The sequence below is a fragment of the Lonchura striata genome, unplaced genomic scaffold, assembly GCF_046129695.1.
Source record: "Lonchura striata isolate bLonStr1 unplaced genomic scaffold, bLonStr1.mat Scaffold_82, whole genome shotgun sequence".
NCBI classification, from domain to species: Eukaryota; Metazoa; Chordata; class Aves; order Passeriformes; family Estrildidae; genus Lonchura; species Lonchura striata.
Genome location: NW_027461187.1, coordinates 318,451 through 337,360, shown reverse-complemented (window position 1 = coordinate 337,360; position 18,910 = coordinate 318,451).

Sequence of the window (18,910 nt, the reverse complement as noted above, 5' to 3'; positions counted from 1 at the left end):
CATGGAGAACATTGTGACACTGCAAGGCCTCAAGGAATCATTAGGACTGTTATATGTCTATAGGATAATTCGTGCAAATAAAATTGTCGTCTCTTTTATAGTTATGTGCTGTTAAATTATACTCTTATAAGAAGTTTTTAAATCGCACAAGCCAGCAACAGCGACTGCAACACCATGTGAAAGCCACCTGGACAAGAGAGGGAGGACTTTATTTACAAGCGAACGAAAGTGGCCAGCCCAGAGAGGGATCATGCATCAAGGTTGTCCGAGAAACACCCGGACGATAAATACACGATAAATATCCGAGACCGAGATAGTCAGAGCCATCAGGGAGGTACATCTCAAATCCGAATTCCGGGACTGCAAACACAGGTGTTCATCACTCTCCGGACACGTATTGTTCAACTTGCCACAGAGAAAAGAACTCCACATGAATACATGCACTTTGAAAAGGAAGAAAGGGGACTCTGGCTCAGGCAAGGAAAATCGTATAAAAATGGGTCAGACAGGACGGTCGGTGTGAAGCATAGAGGACCCTCTGCTGCAGCTGTCCAACCTGTGTCTCACCCGGTGGCAATCCCGGGCTCCACATTGACTTTTTTTTATAGTGGCTTTTTTTCATTTTTCTCAAAGTTTATATTTGGTACACTTAATAACTTTTATTAAATTAAAAATTAATAACTTGGAGCCTTGCATTTCTAAGATGTTTATCACATTCGGTTTCTCATGATAAGCCTATCTACTTCTGCTAATTCTGAGATGGGGAAAACGAACTGTCATGATTCCCGCTTGCACTAAAGGATTGTGACACGGGCTGACTTTGTGATGCCAGAGTCTTCTGTGCCATCACAGCGCAACTGTATGACATCCCAGAGTGATAGAGCAGCACTGGCTCTGTGACATCACAAGGGGGATTTGTGAGATCTCAGGGTGGGCTGTGACATCCCAGGAGGCAGTGTGACATCTCAGGGGCTCTGTGACCTTACTGGGGAGGTCACTTCAAGCCAGCTCCCACTCACAGTTCCTCCCAGAGAAGTCCAAAGCTGCTCGTGCCCGGTGGCATCCCGTGTCCCTCTGGGTCCCCCTGCCCCTGGCGCTGCAGCCTCCCGCTGAGGATGTTCGAGGAGATCAAGCCCAGAGCCTGACATGGGGACAGGGGCTCAGGGCCGTAACAGTTGGAACAGGGAGACAGGGACCCCCTAGCAGCATCCCTGTGCCCCCAGGGCCAGAGCTTGGCCAGGGCTCCTTCACCCTCTTATGAAGGAGGGCTTGAGAGCACTTTAAAAATCCCCAGCAGGGGAGTAGCATAAAACAGCTTTAATATTAAGTGACAGCACCACAGAGTTCCTTGGCAAGAGTCACTCTGCTCCTGACTGGACACTTCAGGCACACCAAGGAAACAAAGCAACAACAAAACCAAACAAAATCCAGGCAATGAAACCAAAAAGGAGTCAAGAACTGTCCCGGTGTCTGTGTTTCTCTGTGTGTTTTTCTGTGTGTGTGTGTGTGTGTGTGTGTGTGTGTGTGTGTGTGTGTGTGTGTAATGAAAGGACAGTGAGGGCAAGGATAAAAGGAATACAGCCTAAAAGCTAAACAGAGCTGTGGAATAACACTTAACAATATTCAACTTTGCTTATAACTTCTATTAAGCTTCACAAATTAGCAAAAGAGCAACTCTTAGCAGCATTTAACTTTGCTTACAGCTTGTGACTTTGTCGCTATAAGACACGTGAAAGCACGACGCGAGCCACCTGCTATTTTCAAGGTAAAGAGAAAAGTTTATTCTCTGACTCCAACTTTTATACTTTCCCAAAGGTGACATTGGATTGGAGAGTGAATGGGCCACCTGTCCAAAGACATTGGACAAAGCACTAGTACATCAAGTTTGTCCAGCCCCATAAAAGATTGTAAACAATATGTTGTTGACAGAAATTGTGTGGGAAGGTTCTCCAACAGAATGGAAACTCAGAAGGCTTTAGAAAATCTTAAGAATCAGGGTGACATGACTTAACCTTACTTGCAGGCCTGACTGGCTCAGCTATCCAAGGCAATCAAAGCCCTCAGAGAGCAGCATTTCTGCCACATTTCCCTGAGCACAGGCACTCCTGTGTGCACACAGACACAAAGAGTCACTACAAGGCACCTGTGAGAAATTCCCCTGAGCAAAGGGAAATGTTCCCTGAGGAGACTTTGGCATCTCCCCAGGGGATGAAGGGTTGAGCCTGGAGCAGACAGTGTCTGTGATGAGCTCCAGAGGAGCTGAGCCCAGGGGCTGCTGGCCAAGGCCCTGGCCCAGTGAGCATTTCTCAGCTGGCAGGGCGGCCTGAGAAGGGGAAAGGGGAATGCACCAGACCAGGAACCATGGAACCAAGGGACCATTGTTACACTGTGGGGCCATGTGAGAAGAAGTGACCATTGGGACACTGTGGGGCCTTGTGAGACCAAGGGACCATTGGGACACTGTGGGACCATGTGAGATCAAGAGACCATTGGGATACTGTGAGTCCTCATGGATTCATGGACACCACTGTGACATTGCTGGGCCTCATGGAAGCAAGGGGACCCTAGTGACGCCGTGTGCCTCAGTGGAATGTAGGCATCATTGTGACACTGTGAGGCCCCATCCAGCCAAGGCTCCATTGGGACACTGCGAGACCCCACGGAAACAAAGCTCCAGGGTAACACAGAGAGGCTGCCTGTAATCAGTGCTCCATTGTGACCCTGTGGAGCCAAAGGAGAGCGTTGTGACACTGCAAAGCCCCATGGTCCATTGGTCCAAAGGTCCATTGTGACATTGCAGGACTCATGGAACAGAGGAGTCACATGACACTGTGGGGCCTGTGGAACCATGGAGAACATTGTGACACTGCAAGGCCTCAAGGAATCATTAGGACTGTTATATGTCTATAGGATAATTCGTGCAAATAAAATTGTCGTCTATTTTATAGTTATGTGCTGTTAAATTATACTCTTATAAGAAGTTTTTAAATCGCACAAGCCAGCAACAGCGACTGCAACACCATGTCAAAGCCACCTGGACGAGAGAGGGAGGACTTTATTTACAAGCGAATGAAAGTGGCCAGCCCAGAGAGGGATCATGCATCAAGGTTGTCCGAGAAACACCCGGACGATAAATACACGATAAATATCCAAGACCGAGATAGTAAGAGCCATCAGGGAGGTACATCTCAAATCCGAATTCCGGGACTGCAAACACAGGTGTTCATCACTCTCCGGACACGTATTGTTCAACTTGCCACAGAGAAAAGAACTCCACATGAATACATGCACTTTGAAAAGGAAGAAAGGGGACTCTGGCTCAGGCAAGGAAAATCGTATAAAAATGGGTCAGACAGGACGGTCGGTGTGAAGCATAGAGGACCCTCTGCTGCAGTTATCCAACCTGTGTCTCACCCGGTGGCAATCCCGGGCTCCACATTGACCTTTTTTTATAGTGGCTTTTTTTCATTTTTCTCAAAGTTTATATTTGGTACACTTAATAACTTTTATTAAATTAAAAATTAATAACTTGGAGCCTTGCATTTCTAAGATGTTTATCACATTCGGTTTCTCATGATAAGCCTATCTACTTCTGCTAATTCTGAGATGGGGAAAATGAACTGTCATGATTCCCGCTTGCACTAAAGGATTGTGACACGGGCTGACTTTGTGATGCCAGAGTCTTCTGTGCCATCACAGCGCAACTGTATGACATCCCAGAGTGATAGAGCAGCACTGGCTCTGTGACATCACAAGGGGGATTTGTGAGATCTCAGGGTGGGCTGTGACATCCCAGGAGGCAGTGTGACATCTCAGGGGCTCTGTGACCTTACTGGGGAGGTCACTTCAAGCCAGCTCCCACTCACAGTTCCTCCCAGAGAAGTCCAAAGCTGCTCGTGCCCGGTGGCATCCCGTGTCCCTCTGGGTCCCCCTGCCCCTGGCGCTGCAGCCCCCTGCTGAGGATGTTCGAGGAGATCAAGCCCAGAGCCTGACACGGGGACAGGGGCTCAGGGCCGTCACAGTTGGAACAGGGAGACAGGGACCCCCTAGCAGCATCCCTGTGCCCCCAGGGCCAGAGCTTGGCCAGGGCTCTTTCACCCTCTTATGAAGGAGGGCTTGAGAGCACTTTAAAAATCCCCAGCAGGGGAGTAGCATAAAACAGCTTTAATATTAAGTGACAGCACCACAGAGTTCCTTGGCAAGAGTCACTCTGCTCCTGACTGGACACTTCAGGCACACCAAGGAAACAAAGCAACAACAAAACCAAACAAAATCCAGGCAATGAAACCAAAAAGGAGTCAAGAACTGTCCCGGTGTCTGTGTTTCTCTGTGTGTTTTTGTGTGTGTGTGTGTGTGTGTGTGTGTGTGTGTGTGTGTGTGTGTGTGTGTGTGACGAAAGGACAGTGAGGGCAAGGATAAAAGGAATACAGCCTAAAAGCTAAACAGAGCTGTGGAATAACACTTAACAATATTCAACTTTGCTTATAACTTCTATTAAGCTTCACAAATTAGCAAAAGAGCAACTCTTAGCAGCATTTAACTTTGCTTACAGCTTGTGACTTTGTCGCTATAAGACACGTGAAAGCACGACGCGAGCCACCTGCTATTTTCAAGGTAAAGAGAAAAGTTTATTCTCTGACTCCAACTTTTATACTTTCCCAAAGGTGACATTGGATTGGAGAGTGAATGGGCCACCTGTCCAAAGACATTGGACAAAGCACTAGTACATCAAGTTTGTCCAGCCCCATAAAAGATTGTAAACAATATGTTGTTGACAGAAATTGTGTGGGAAGGTTCTCCAACAGAATGGAAACTCAGAAGGCTTTAGAAAATCTTAAGAATCAGGGTGATATGACTTAACCTTACTTGCAGGCCTGACTGGCTCAGCTATCCAAGGCAATCAAAGCCCTCAGAGAGCAGCATTTCTGCCACATTTCCCTGAGCACAGGCACTCCTGTGTGCACACAGACACAAAGAGTCACTACAAGGCACCTGTGAGAAATTCCCCTGAGCAAAGGGAAATGTTCCCTGAGGAGACTTTGGCATCTCCCCAGGGGATGAAGGGTTGAGCCTGGAGCAGACAGTGTCTGTGATGAGCTCCAGAGGAGCTGAGCCCAGGGGCTGCTGGCCAAGGCCCTGGCCCAGTGAGCATTTCTCAGCTGGCAGGGCGGCCTGAGAAGGGGAAAGGGGAATGCACCAGACCAGGAACCATGGAACCAAGGGACCATTGTTACACTGTGGGGCCATGTGAGAAGAAGTGACCATTGGGACACTGTGGGGCCTTGTGAGACCAAGGGACCATTGGGACACTGTGGGACCATGTGAGATCAAGAGACCATTGGGATACTGTGAGTCCTCATGGATTCATGGACACCACTGTGACATTGCTGGGCCTCATGGAAGCAAGGGGACCCTAGTGACGCCGTGTGCCTCAGTGGAATGTAGGCATCATTGTGACACTGTGAGGCCCCATCCAGCCAAGGCTCCATTGGGACACTGCGAGACCCCACGGAAACAAAGCTCCAGGGTAACACAGAGAGGCTGCCTGTAATCAGTGCTCCATTGTGACCCTGTGGAGCCAAAGGAGACCGTTGTGACACTGCAAAGCCCCATGGTCCATTGGTCCAAAGGTCCATTGTGACATTGCAGGACTCATGGAACAGAGGAGTCACATGACACTATGGGGCCTGTGGAACCATGGAGAACATTGTGACACTGCAAGGCCTCAAGGAATCATTAGGACTGTTATATGTCTATAGGATAATTCGTGCAAATAAAATTGTCGTCTATTTTATAGTTATGTGCTGTTAAATTATACTCTTATAAGAAGTTTTTAAATCGCACAAGCCAGCAACAGCGACTGCAACACCATGTGAAAGCCACCTGGACAAGAGAGGGAGGACTTTATTTACAAGCGAACGAAAGTGGCCAGCCCAGAGAGGGATCATGCATCAAGGTTGTCCGAGAAACACCCGGACGATAAATACACGATAAATATCCAAGACCGAGATAGTCAGAGCCATCAGGGAGGTACATCTCAAATCCGAATTCCGGGACTGCAAACACAGGTGTTCATCACTCTCTGGACACGTATTGTTCAACTTGCCACAGAGAAAAGAACTCCACATGAATACATGCACTTTGAAAAGGAAGAAAGGGGACTCTGGCTCAGGCAAGGAAAATCGTATAAAAATGGGTCAGACAGGACGGTCGGTGTGAAGCATAGAGGACCCTCTGCTGCAGCTGTCCAACCTGTGTCTCACCCGGTGGCAATCCCGGGCTCCACATTGACCTTTTTTATAGTGGCTTTTTTTCATTTTTCTCAAAGTTTATATTTGGTACACTTAATAACTTTTATTAAATTAAAAATTAATAACTTGGAGCCTTGCATTTCTAAGATGTTTATCACATTCGGTTTCTCATGATAAGCCTATCTACTTCTGCTAATTCTGAGATGGGGAAAATGAACTGTCATGATTCCCGCTTGCACTAAAGGATTGTGACACGGGCTGACTTTGTGATGCCAGAGTCTTCTGTGCCATCACAGCGCAACTGTATGACATCCCAGAGTGATGGAGCAGCACTGGCTCTGTGACATCACAAGGGGGATTTGTGAGATCTCAGGGTGGGCTGTGACATCCCAGGAGGCAGTGTGACATCTCAGGGGCTCTGTGACCTTACTGGGGAGGTCACTTCAAGCCAGCTCCCACTCACAGTTCCTCCCAGAGAAGTCCAAAGCTGCTCGTGCCCGGTGGCATCCCGTGTCCCTCTGGGTCCCCCTGCCCCTGGCGCTGCAGCCTCCCGCTGAGGATGTTCGAGGAGATCAAGCCCAGAGCCTGACACGGGGACAGGGGCTCAGGGCCGTCACAGTTGGAACAGGGAGACAGGGACCCCCTAGCAGCATCCCTGTGCCCCCAGGGCCAGAGCTTGGCCAGGGCTCCTTCACCCTCTTATGAAGGAGGGCTTGAGAGCACTTTAAAAATCCCCAGCAGGGGAGTAGCATAAAACAGCTTTAATATTAAGTGACAGCACCACAGAGTTCCTTGGCAAGAGTCACTCTGCTCCTGACTGGACACTTCAGGCACACCAAGGAAACAAAGCAACAACAAAACCAAACAAAATCCAGGCAATCAAACCAAAAAGGAGTCAAGAACTGTCCCGGTGTCTGTGTTTCTCTGTGTGTTTTTGTGTGTGTGTGTGTGTGTGTGTGTGTGTGTGTGTGTGTGTGTGTGTGTGACGAAAGGACAGTGAGGGCAAGGATAAAAGGAATACAGCCTAAAAGCTAAACAGAGCTGTGGAATAACACTTAACAATATTCAACTTTGCTTATAACTTCTATTAAGCTTCACAAATTAGCAAAAGAGCAACTCTTAGCAGCATTTAACTTTGCTTACAGCTTGTGACTTTGTCGCTATAAGACACGTGAAAGCACGACGCGAGCCACCTGCTATTTTCAAGGTAAAGAGAAAAGTTTATTCTCTGACTCCAACTTTTATACTTTCCCAAAGGTGACATTGGATTGGAGAGTGAATGGGCCACCTGTCCAAAGACATTGGACAAAGCACTAGTACATCAAGTTTGTCCAGCCCCATAAAAGATTGTAAACAATATGTTGTTGACAGAAATTGTGTGGGAAGGTTCTCCAACAGAATGGAAACTCAGAAGGCTTTAGAAAATCTTAAGAATCAGGGTGACATGACTTAACCTTACTTGCAGGCCTGACTGGCTCAGCTATCCAAGGCAATCAAAGCCCTCAGAGAGCAGCATTTCTGCCACATTTCCCTGAGCACAGGCACTCCTGTGTGCACACAGACACAAAGAGTCACTACAAGGCACCTGTGAGAAATTCCCCTGAGCAAAGGGAAATGTTCCCTGAGGAGACTTTGGCATCTCCCCAGGGGATGAAGGGTTGAGCCTGGAGCAGACAGTGTCTGTGATGAGCTCCAGAGGAGCTGAGCCCAGGGGCTGCTGGCCAAGGCCCTGGCCCAGTGAGCATTTCTCAGCTGGCAGGGCGGCCTGAGAAGGGGAAAGGGGAATGCACCAGACCAGGAACCATGGAACCAAGGGACCATTGTTACACTGTGGGGCCATGTGAGAAGAAGTGACCATTGGGACACTGTGGGGCCTTGTGAGACCAAGGGACCATTGGGACACTGTGGGACCATGTGAGATCAAGAGACCATTGGGATACTGTGAGTCCTCATGGATTCATGGACACCACTGTGACATTGCTGGGCCTCATGGAAGCAAGGGGACCCTAGTGACGCCGTGTGCCTTAGTGGAATGTAGGCATCATTGTGACACTGTGAGGCCCCATCCAGCCAAGGCTCCATTGGGACACTGCGAGACCCCACGGAAACAAAGCTCCAGGGTAACACAGAGAGGCTGCCTGTAATCAGTGCTCCATTGTGACCCTGTGGAGCCAAAGGAGAGCGTTGTGACACTGCAAAGCCCCATGGTCCATTGGTCCAAAGGTCCATTGTGACATTGCAGGACTCATGGAACAGAGGAGTCACATGACACTGTGGGGCCTGTGGAACCATGGAGAACATTGTGACACTGCAAGGCCTCAAGGAATCATTAGGACTGTTATATGTCTATAGGATAATTCGTGCAAATAAAATTGTCGTCTATTTTATAGTTATGTGCTGTTAAATTATACTCTTATAAGAAGTTTTTAAATCGCACAAGCCAGCAACAGCGACTGCAACAGCATGTCAAAGCCACCTGGACAAGAGAGGGAGGACTTTATTTACAAGCGAACGAAAGTGGCCAGCCCAGAGAGGGATCATGCATCAAGGTTGTCCGAGAAACACCCGGACGATAAATACACGATAAATATCCAAGACCGAGATAGTCAGAGCCATCAGGGAGGTACATCTCAAATCCGAATTCCGGGACTGCAAACACAGGTGTTCATCACTCTCCGGACACGTATTGTTCAACTTGCCACAGAGAAAAGAACTCCACATGAATACATGCACTTTGAAAAGGAAGAAAGGGGACTCTGGCTCAGGCAAGGAAAATCGTATAAAAATGGGTCAGACAGGACGGTCGGTGTGAAGCATAGAGGACCCTCTGCTGCAGCTGTCCAACCTGTGTCTCACCCGGTGGCAATCCCGGGCTCCACATTGACTTTTTTTTATAGTGGCTTTTTTTCATTTTTCTCAAAGTTTATATTTGGTACACTTAATAACTTTTATTAAATTAAAAATTAATAACTTGGAGCCTTGCATTTCTAAGATGTTTATCACATTCGGTTTCTCATGATAAGCCTATCTACTTCTGCTAATTCTGAGATGGGGAAAATGAACTGTCATGATTCCCGCTTGCACTAAAGGATTGTGACACGGGCTGACTTTGTGATGCCAGAGTCTTCTGTGCCATCACAGCGCAACTGTATGACATCCCAGAGTGATGGAGCAGCACTGGCTCTGTGACATCACAAGGGGGATTTGTGAGATCTCAGGGTGGGCTGTGACATCCCAGGAGGCAGTGTGACATCTCAGGGGCTCTGTGACCTTACTGGGGAGGTCACTTCAAGCCAGCTCCCACTCACAGTTCCTCCCAGAGAAGTCCAAAGCTGCTCGTGCCCGGTGGCATTCCGTGTCCCTCTGGGTCCCCCTGCCCCTGGCGCTGCAGCCTCCCGCTGAGGATGTTCGAGGAGATCAAGCCCAGAGCCTGACACGGGGACAGGGGCTCAGGGCCGTAACAGTTGGAACAGGGAGACAGGGACCCCCTAGCAGCATCCCTGTGCCCCCAGGGCCAGAGCTTGGCCAGGGCTCCTTCACCCTCTTATGAAGGAGGGCTTGAGAGCACTTTAAAAATCCCCAGCAGGGGAGTAGCATAAAACAGCTTTAATATTAAGTGACAGCACCACAGAGTTCCTTGGCAAGAGTCACTCTGCTCCTGACTGGACACTTCAGGCACACCAAGGAAACAAAGCAACAACAAAACCAAACAAAATCCAGGCAATCAAACCAAAAAGGAGTCAAGAACTGTCCCGGTGTCTGTGTTTCTCTGTGTGTTTTTGTGTGTGTGTGTGTGTGTGTGTGTGTGTGTGTGTGTGTGTGTGTGTGTGACGAAAGGACAGTGAGGGCAAGGATAAAAGGAATACAGCCTAAAAGCTAAACAGAGCTGTGGAATAACACTTAACAATATTCAACTTTGCTTATAACTTCTATTAAGCTTCACAAATTAGCAAAAGAGCAACTCTTAGCAGCATTTAACTTTGCTTACAGCTTGTGACTTTGTCGCTATAAGACACGTGAAAGCACGACGCGAGCCACCTGCTATTTTCAAGGTAAAGAGAAAAGTTTATTCTCTGACTCCAACTTTTATACTTTCCCAAAGGTGACATTGGATTGGAGAGTGAATGGGCCACCTGTCCAAAGACATTGGACAAAGCACTAGTACATCAAGTTTGTCCAGCCCCATAAAAGATTGTAAACAATATGTTGTTGACAGAAATTGTGTGGGAAGGTTCTCCAACAGAATGGAAACTCAGAAGGCTTTAGAAAATCTTAAGAATCAGGGTGATATGACTTAACCTTACTTGCAGGCCTGACTGGCTCAGCTATCCAAGGCAATCAAAGCCCTCAGAGAGCAGCATTTCTGCCACATTTCCCTGAGCACAGGCACTCCTGTGTGCACACAGACACAAAGAGTCACTACAAGGCACCTGTGAGAAATTCCCCTGAGCAAAGGGAAATGTTCCCTGAGGAGACTTTGGCATCTCCCCAGGGGATGAAGGGTTGAGCCTGGAGCAGACAGTGTCTGTGATGAGCTCCAGAGGAGCTGAGCCCAGGGGCTGCTGGCCAAGGCCCTGGCCCAGTGAGCATTTCTCAGCTGGCAGGGCGGCCTGAGAAGGGGAAAGGGGAATGCACCAGACCAGGAACCATGGAACCAAGGGACCATTGTTACACTGTGGGGCCATGTGAGAAGAAGTGACCATTGGGACACTGTGGGGCCTTGTGAGACCAAGGGACCATTGGGACACTGTGGGACCATGTGAGATCAAGAGACCATTGGGATACTGTGAGTCCTCATGGATTCATGGACACCACTGTGACATTGCTGGGCCTCATGGAAGCAAGGGGACCCTAGTGACGCCGTGTGCCTCAGTGGAATGTAGGCATCATTGTGACACTGTGAGGCCCCATCCAGCCAAGGCTCCATTGGGACACTGCGAGACCCCACGGAAACAAAGCTCCAGGGTAACACAGAGAGGCTGCCTGTAATCAGTGCTCCATTGTGACCCTGTGGAGCCAAAGGAGAGCGTTGTGACACTGCAAAGCCCCATGGTCCATTGGTCCAAAGGTCCATTGTGACATTGCAGGACTCATGGAACAGAGGAGTCACATGACACTGTGGGGCCTGTGGAACCATGGAGAACATTGTGACACTGCAAGGCCTCAAGGAATCATTAGGACTGTTATATGTCTATAGGATAATTCGTGCAAATAAAATTGTCGTCTCTTTTATAGTTATGTGCTGTTAAATTATACTCTTATAAGAAGTTTTTAAATCGCACAAGCCAGCAACAGCGACTGCAACACCATGTGAAAGCCACCTGGACAAGAGAGGGAGGACTTTATTTACAAGCGAACGAAAGTGGCCAGCCCAGAGAGGGATCATGCATCAAGGTTGTCCGAGAAACACCCGGACGATAAATACACGATAAATATCCAAGACCGAGATAGTCAGAGCCATCAGGGAGGTACATCTCAAATCCGAATTCCGGGACTGCAAACACAGGTGTTCATCACTCTCCGGACACGTATTGTTCAACTTGCCACAGAGAAAAGAACTCCACATGAATACATGCACTTTGAAAAGGAAGAAAGGGGACTCTGGCTCAGGCAAGGAAAATCGTATAAAAATGGGTCAGACAGGACGGTCGGTGTGAAGCATAGAGGACCCTCTGCTGCAGCTGTCCAACCTGTGTCTCACCCGGTGGCAATCCCGGGCTCCACATTGACTTTTTTTTATAGTGGCTTTTTTTCATTTTTCTCAAAGTTTATATTTGGTACACTTAATAACTTTTATTAAATTAAAAATTAATAACTTGGAGCCTTGCATTTCTAAGATGTTTATCACATTCGGTTTCTCATGATAAGCCTATCTACTTCTGCTAATTCTGAGATGGGGAAAATGAACTGTCATGATTCCCGCTTGCACTAAAGGATTGTGACACGGGCTGACTTTGTGATGCCAGAGTCTTCTGTGCCATCACAGCGCAACTGTATGACATCCCAGAGTGATGGAGCAGCACTGGCTCTGTGACATCACAAGGGGGATTTGTGAGATCTCAGGGTGGGCTGTGACATCCCAGGAGGCAGTGTGACATCTCAGGGGCTCTGTGACCTTACTGGGGAGGTCACTTCAAGCCAGCTCCCACTCACAGTTCCTCCCAGAGAAGTCCAAAGCTGCTCGTGCCCGGTGGCATCCCGTGTCCCTCTGGGTCCCCCTGCCCCTGGCGCTGCAGCCTCCCGCTGAGGATGTTCGAGGAGATCAAGCCCAGAGCCTGACATGGGGACAGGGGCTCAGGGCCGTAACAGTTGGAACAGGGAGACAGGGACCCCCTAGCAGCATCCCTGTGCCCCCAGGGCCAGAGCTTGGCCAGGGCTCCTTCACCCTCTTATGAAGGAGGGCTTGAGAGCACTTTAAAAATCCCCAGCAGGGGAGTAGCATAAAACAGCTTTAATATTAAGTGACAGCACCACAGAGTTCCTTGGCAAGAGTCACTCTGCTCCTGACTGGACACTTCAGGCACACCAAGGAAACAAAGCAACAACAAAACCAAACAAAATCCAGGCAATCAAACCAAAAAGGAGTCAAGAACTGTCCCGGTGTCTGTGTTTCTCTGTGTGTTTTTGTGTGTGTGTGTGTGTGTGTGTGTGTGTGTGTGTGTGTGTGTGTGTATGTGTGACGAAAGGACAGTGAGGGCAAGGATAAAAGGAATACAGCCTAAAAGCTAAACAGAGCTGTGGAATAACACTTAACAATATTCAACTTTGCTTATAACTTCTATTAAGCTTCACAAATTAGCAAAAGAGCAACTCTTAGCAGCATTTAACTTTGCTTACAGCTTGTGACTTTGTCGCTATAAGACACGTGAAAGCACGACGCGAGCCACCTGCTATTTTCAAGGTAAAGAGAAAAGTTTATTCTCTGACTCCAACTTTTATACTTTCCCAAAGGTGACATTGGATTGGAGAGTGAATGGGCCACCTGTCCAAAGACATTGGACAAAGCACTAGTACATCAAGTTTGTCCAGCCCCATAAAAGATTGTAAACAATATGTTGTTGACAGAAATTGTGTGGGAAGGTTCTCCAACAGAATGGAAACTCAGAAGGCTTTAGAAAATCTTAAGAATCAGGGTGACATGACTTAACCTTACTTGCAGGCCTGACTGGCTCAGCTATCCAAGGCAATCAAAGCCCTCAGAGAGCAGCATTTCTGCCACATTTCCCTGAGCACAGGCACTCCTGTGTGCACACAGACACAAAGAGTCACTACAAGGCACCTGTGAGAAATTCCCCTGAGCAAAGGGAAATGTTCCCTGAGGAGACTTTGGCATCTCCCCAGGGGATGAAGGGTTGAGCCTGGAGCAGACAGTGTCTGTGATGAGCTCCAGAGGAGCTGAGCCCAGGGGCTGCTGGCCAAGGCCCTGGCCCAGTGAGCATTTCTCAGCTGGCAGGGCGGCCTGAGAAGGGGAAAGGGGAATGCACCAGACCAGGAACCATGGAACCAAGGGACCATTGTTACACTGTGGGGCCATGTGAGAAGAAGTGACCATTGGGACACTGTGGGGCCTTGTGAGACCAAGGGACCATTGGGACACTGTGGGACCATGTGAGATCAAGAGACCATTGGGATACTGTGAGTCCTCATGGATTCATGGACACCACTGTGACATTGCTGGGCCTCATGGAAGCAAGGGGACCCTAGTGACGCCGTGTGCCTCAGTGGAATGTAGGCATCATTGTGACACTGTGAGGCCCCATCCAGCCAAGGCTCCATTGGGACACTGCGAGACCCCACGGAAACAAAGCTCCAGGGTAACACAGAGAGGCTGCCTGTAATCAGTGCTCCATTGTGACCCTGTGGAGCCAAAGGAGAGCGTTGTGACACTGCAAAGCCCCATGGTCCATTGGTCCAAAGGTCCATTGTGACATTGCAGGACTCATGGAACAGAGGAGTCACATGACACTATGGGGCCTGTGGAACCATGGAGAACATTGTGACACTGCAAGGCCTCAAGGAATCATTAGGACTGTTATATGTCTATAGGATAATTCGTGCAAATAAAATTGTTGTCTATTTTATAGTTATGTGCTGTTAAATTATACTCTTATAAGAAGTTTTTAAATCGCACAAGCCAGCAACAGCGACTGCAACAGCATGTCAAAGCCACCTGGACAAGAGAGGGAGGACTTTATTTACAAGCGAACGAAAGTGGCCAGCCCAGAGAGGGATCATGCATCAAGGTTGTCCGAGAAACACCCGGACGATAAATACACGATAAATATCCAAGACCGAGATAGTCAGAGCCATCAGGGAGGTACATCTCAAATCCGAATTCCGGGACTGCAAACACAGGTGTTCATCACTCTCCGGACACGTATTGTTCAACTTGCCACAGAGAAAAGAACTCCACATGAATACATGCACTTTGAAAAGGAAGAAAGGGGACTCTGGCTCAGGCAAGGAAAATCGTATAAAAATGGGTCAGACAGGACGGTCGGTGTGAAGCATAGAGGACCCTCTGCTGCAGCTGTCCAACCTGTGTCTCACCCGGTGGCAATCCCGGGCTCCACATTGACTTTTTTTTATAGTGGCTTTTTTTCATTTTTCTCAAAGTTTATATTTGGTACACTTAATAACTTTTATTAAATTAAAAATTAATAACTTGGAGCCTTGCATTTCTAAGATGTTTATCACATTCGGTTTCTCATGATAAGCCTATCTACTTCTGCTAATTCTGAGATGGGGAAAATGAACTGTCATGATTCCCGCTTGCACTAAAGGATTGTGACACGGGCTGACTTTGTGATGCCAGAGTCTTCTGTGCCATCACAGCGCAACTGTATGACATCCCAGAGTGATGGAGCAGCACTGGCTCTGTGACATCACAAGGGGGATTTGTGAGATCTCAGGGTGGGCTGTGACATCCCAGGAGGCAGTGTGACATCTCAGGGGCTCTGTGACCTTACTGGGGAGGTCACTTCAAGCCAGCTCCCACTCACAGTTCCTCCCAGAGAAGTCCAAAGCTGCTCGTGCCCGGTGGCATCCCGTGTCCCTCTGGGTCCCCCTGCCCCTGGCGCTGCAGCCTCCCGCTGAGGATGTTCGAGGAGATCAAGCCCAGAGCCTGACATGGGGACAGGGGCTCAGGGCCGTAACAGTTGGAACAGGGAGACAGGGACCCCCTAGCAGCATCCCTGTGCCCCCAGGGCCAGAGCTTGGCCAGGGCTCCTTCACCCTCTTATGAAGGAGGGCTTGAGAGCACTTTAAAAATCCCCAGCAGGGGAGTAGCATAAAACAGCTTTAATATTAAGTGACAGCACCACAGAGTTCCTTGGCAAGAGTCACTCTGCTCCTGACTGGACACTTCAGGCACACCAAGGAAACAAAGCAACAACAAAACCAAACAAAATCCAGGCAATCAAACCAAAAAGGAGTCAAGAACTGTCCCGGTGTCTGTGTTTCTCTGTGTGTTTTTGTGTGTGTGTGTGTGTGTGTGTGTGTGTGTGTGTGTGTGTGTGTATGTGTGACGAAAGGACAGTGAGGGCAAGGATAAAAGGAATACAGCCTAAAAGCTAAACAGAGCTGTGGAATAACACTTAACAATATTCAACTTTGCTTATAACTTCTATTAAGCTTCACAAATTAGCAAAAGAGCAACTCTTAGCAGCATTTAACTTTGCTTACAGCTTGTGACTTTGTCGCTATAAGACACGTGAAAGCACGACGCGAGCCACCTGCTATTTTCAAGGTAAAGAGAAAAGTTTATTCTCTGACTCCAACTTTTATACTTTCCCAAAGGTGACATTGGATTGGAGAGTGAATGGGCCACCTGTCCAAAGACATTGGACAAAGCACTAGTACATCAAGTTTGTCCAGCCCCATAAAAGATTGTAAACAATATGTTGTTGACAGAAATTGTGTGGGAAGGTTCTCCAACAGAATGGAAACTCAGAAGGCTTTAGAAAATCTTAAGAATCAGGGTGACATGACTTAACCTTACTTGCAGGCCTGACTGGCTCAGCTATCCAAGGCAATCAAAGCCCTCAGAGAGCAGCATTTCTGCCACATTTCCCTGAGCACAGGCACTCCTGTGTGCACACAGACACAAAGAGTCACTACAAGGCACCTGTGAGAAATTCCCCTGAGCAAAGGGAAATGTTCCCTGAGGAGACTTTGGCATCTCCCCAGGGGATGAAGGGTTGAGCCTGGAGCAGACAGTGTCTGTGATGAGCTCCAGAGGAGCTGAGCCCAGGGGCTGCTGGCCAAGGCCCTGGCCCAGTGAGCATTTCTCAGCTGGCAGGGCGGCCTGAGAAGGGGAAAGGGGAATGCACCAGACCAGGAACCATGGAACCAAGGGACCATTGTTACACTGTGGGGCCATGTGAGAAGAAGTGACCATTGGGACACTGTGGGGCCTTGTGAGACCAAGGGACCATTGGGACACTGTGGGACCATGTGAGATCAAGAGACCATTGGGATACTGTGAGTCCTCATGGATTCATGGACACCACTGTGACATTGCTGGGCCTCATGGAAGCAAGGGGACCCTAGTGACGCCGTGTGCCTCAGTGGAATGTAGGCATCATTGTGACACTGTGAGGCCCCATCCAGCCAAGGCTCCATTGGGACACTGCGAGACCCCACGGAAACAAAGCTCCAGGGTAACACAGAGAGGCTGCCTGTAATCAGTGCTCCATTGTGACCCTGTGGAGCCAAAGGAGAGCGTTGTGACACTGCAAAGCCCCATGGTCCATTGGTCCAAAGGTCCATTGTGACATTGCAGGACTCATGGAACAGAGGAGTCACATGACACTATGGGGCCTGTGGAACCATGGAGAACATTGTGACACTGCAAGGCCTCAAGGAATCATTAGGACTGTTATATGTCTATAGGATAATTCGTGCAAATAAAATTGTTGTCTATTTTATAGTTATGTGCTGTTAAATTATACTCTTATAAGAAGTTTTTAAATCGCACAAGCCAGCAACAGCGACTGCAACAGCATGTCAAAGCCACCTGGACAAGAGAGGGAGGACTTTATTTACAAGCGAACGAAAGTGGCCAGCCCAGAGAGGGATCATGCATCAAGGTTGTCCGAGAAACACCCGGACGATAAATACACGATAAATATCCAAGACCGAGATAGTCAGAGCCATCAGGGAGGTACATCTCAAATCCGAATTCCGGGACTGCAAACACAGGTGTTCATCACTCTCCGGACACGTATTGTTCAACTTGCCACAGAGAAAAGAACTCCACATGAATACATGCACTTTGAAAAGGAAGAAAGGGGACTCTGGCTCAGGCAAGGAAAATCGTATAAAAATGGGTCAGACAGGACGGTCGGTGTGAAGCATAGAGGACCCTCTGCTGCAGCTGTCCAACCTGTGTCTCACCCGGTGGCAATCCCGGGCTCCACATTGACTTTTTTTTATAGTGGCTTTTTTTCATTTTTCTCAAAGTTTATATTTGGTACACTTAATAACTTTTATTAAATTAAAAATTAATAACTTGGAGCCTTGCATTTCTAAGATGTTTATCACATTCGGTTTCTCATGATAAGCCTATCTACTTCTGCTAATTCTGAGATGGGGAAAATGAACTGTCATGATTCCCGCTTGCACTAAAGGATTGTGACACGGGCTGACTTTGTGATGCCAGAGTCTTCTGTGCCATCACAGCGCAACTGTATGACATCCCAGAGTGATGGAGCAGCACTGGCTCTGTGACATCACAAGGGGGATTTGTGAGATCTCAGGGTGGGCTGTGACATCCCAGGAGGCAGTGTGACATCTCAGGGGCTCTGTGACCTTACTGGGGAGGTCACTTCAAGCCAGCTCCCACTCACAGTTCCTCCCAGAGAAGTCCAAAGCTGCTCGTGCCCGGTGGCATCCCGTGTCCCTCTGGGTCCCCCTGCCCCTGGCGCTGCAGCCTCCCGCTGAGGATGTTCGAGGAGATCAAGCCCAGAGCCTGACATGGGGACAGGGGCTCAGGGCCGTAACAGTTGGAACAGGGAGACAGGGACCCCCTAGCAGCATCCCTGTGCCCCCAGGGCCAGAGCTTGGCCAGGGCTCCTTCACCCTCTTATGAAGGAGGGCTTGAGAGCACTTTAAAAATCCCCAGCAGGGGAGTAGCATAAAACAGCTTTAAGATTAAGTGACAGCACCACAGAGTTCCTTGGCAAGAGTCACTCTGCTCCTGACTGGACACTTCAGGCACACCAAGGAAACAAAGCAACAACAAAACCAAACAAAATCCAGGCAATCAAACCAAAAAGGAGTCAAGAACTGTCCCGGTGTCTGTGTTTCTCTGTGTGTTTTTGTGTGTGTGTGTGTGTGTGTGTGTGTGTGTGTGTGTGTGTGTGTATGTGTGACGAAAGGACAGTGAGGGCAAGGATAAAAGGAATACAGCCTAAAAGCTAAACAGAGCTGTGGAATAACACTTAACAATATTCAACTTTGCTTATAACTTCTATTAAGCTTCACAAATTAGCAAAAGAGCAACTCTTAGCAGCATTTAACTTTGCTTACAGCTTGTGACTTTGTCGCTATAAGACACGTGAAAGCACGACGCGAGCCACCTGCTATTTTCAAGGTAAAGAGAAAAGTTTATTCTCTGACTCCAACTTTTATACTTTCCCAAAGGTGACATTGGATTG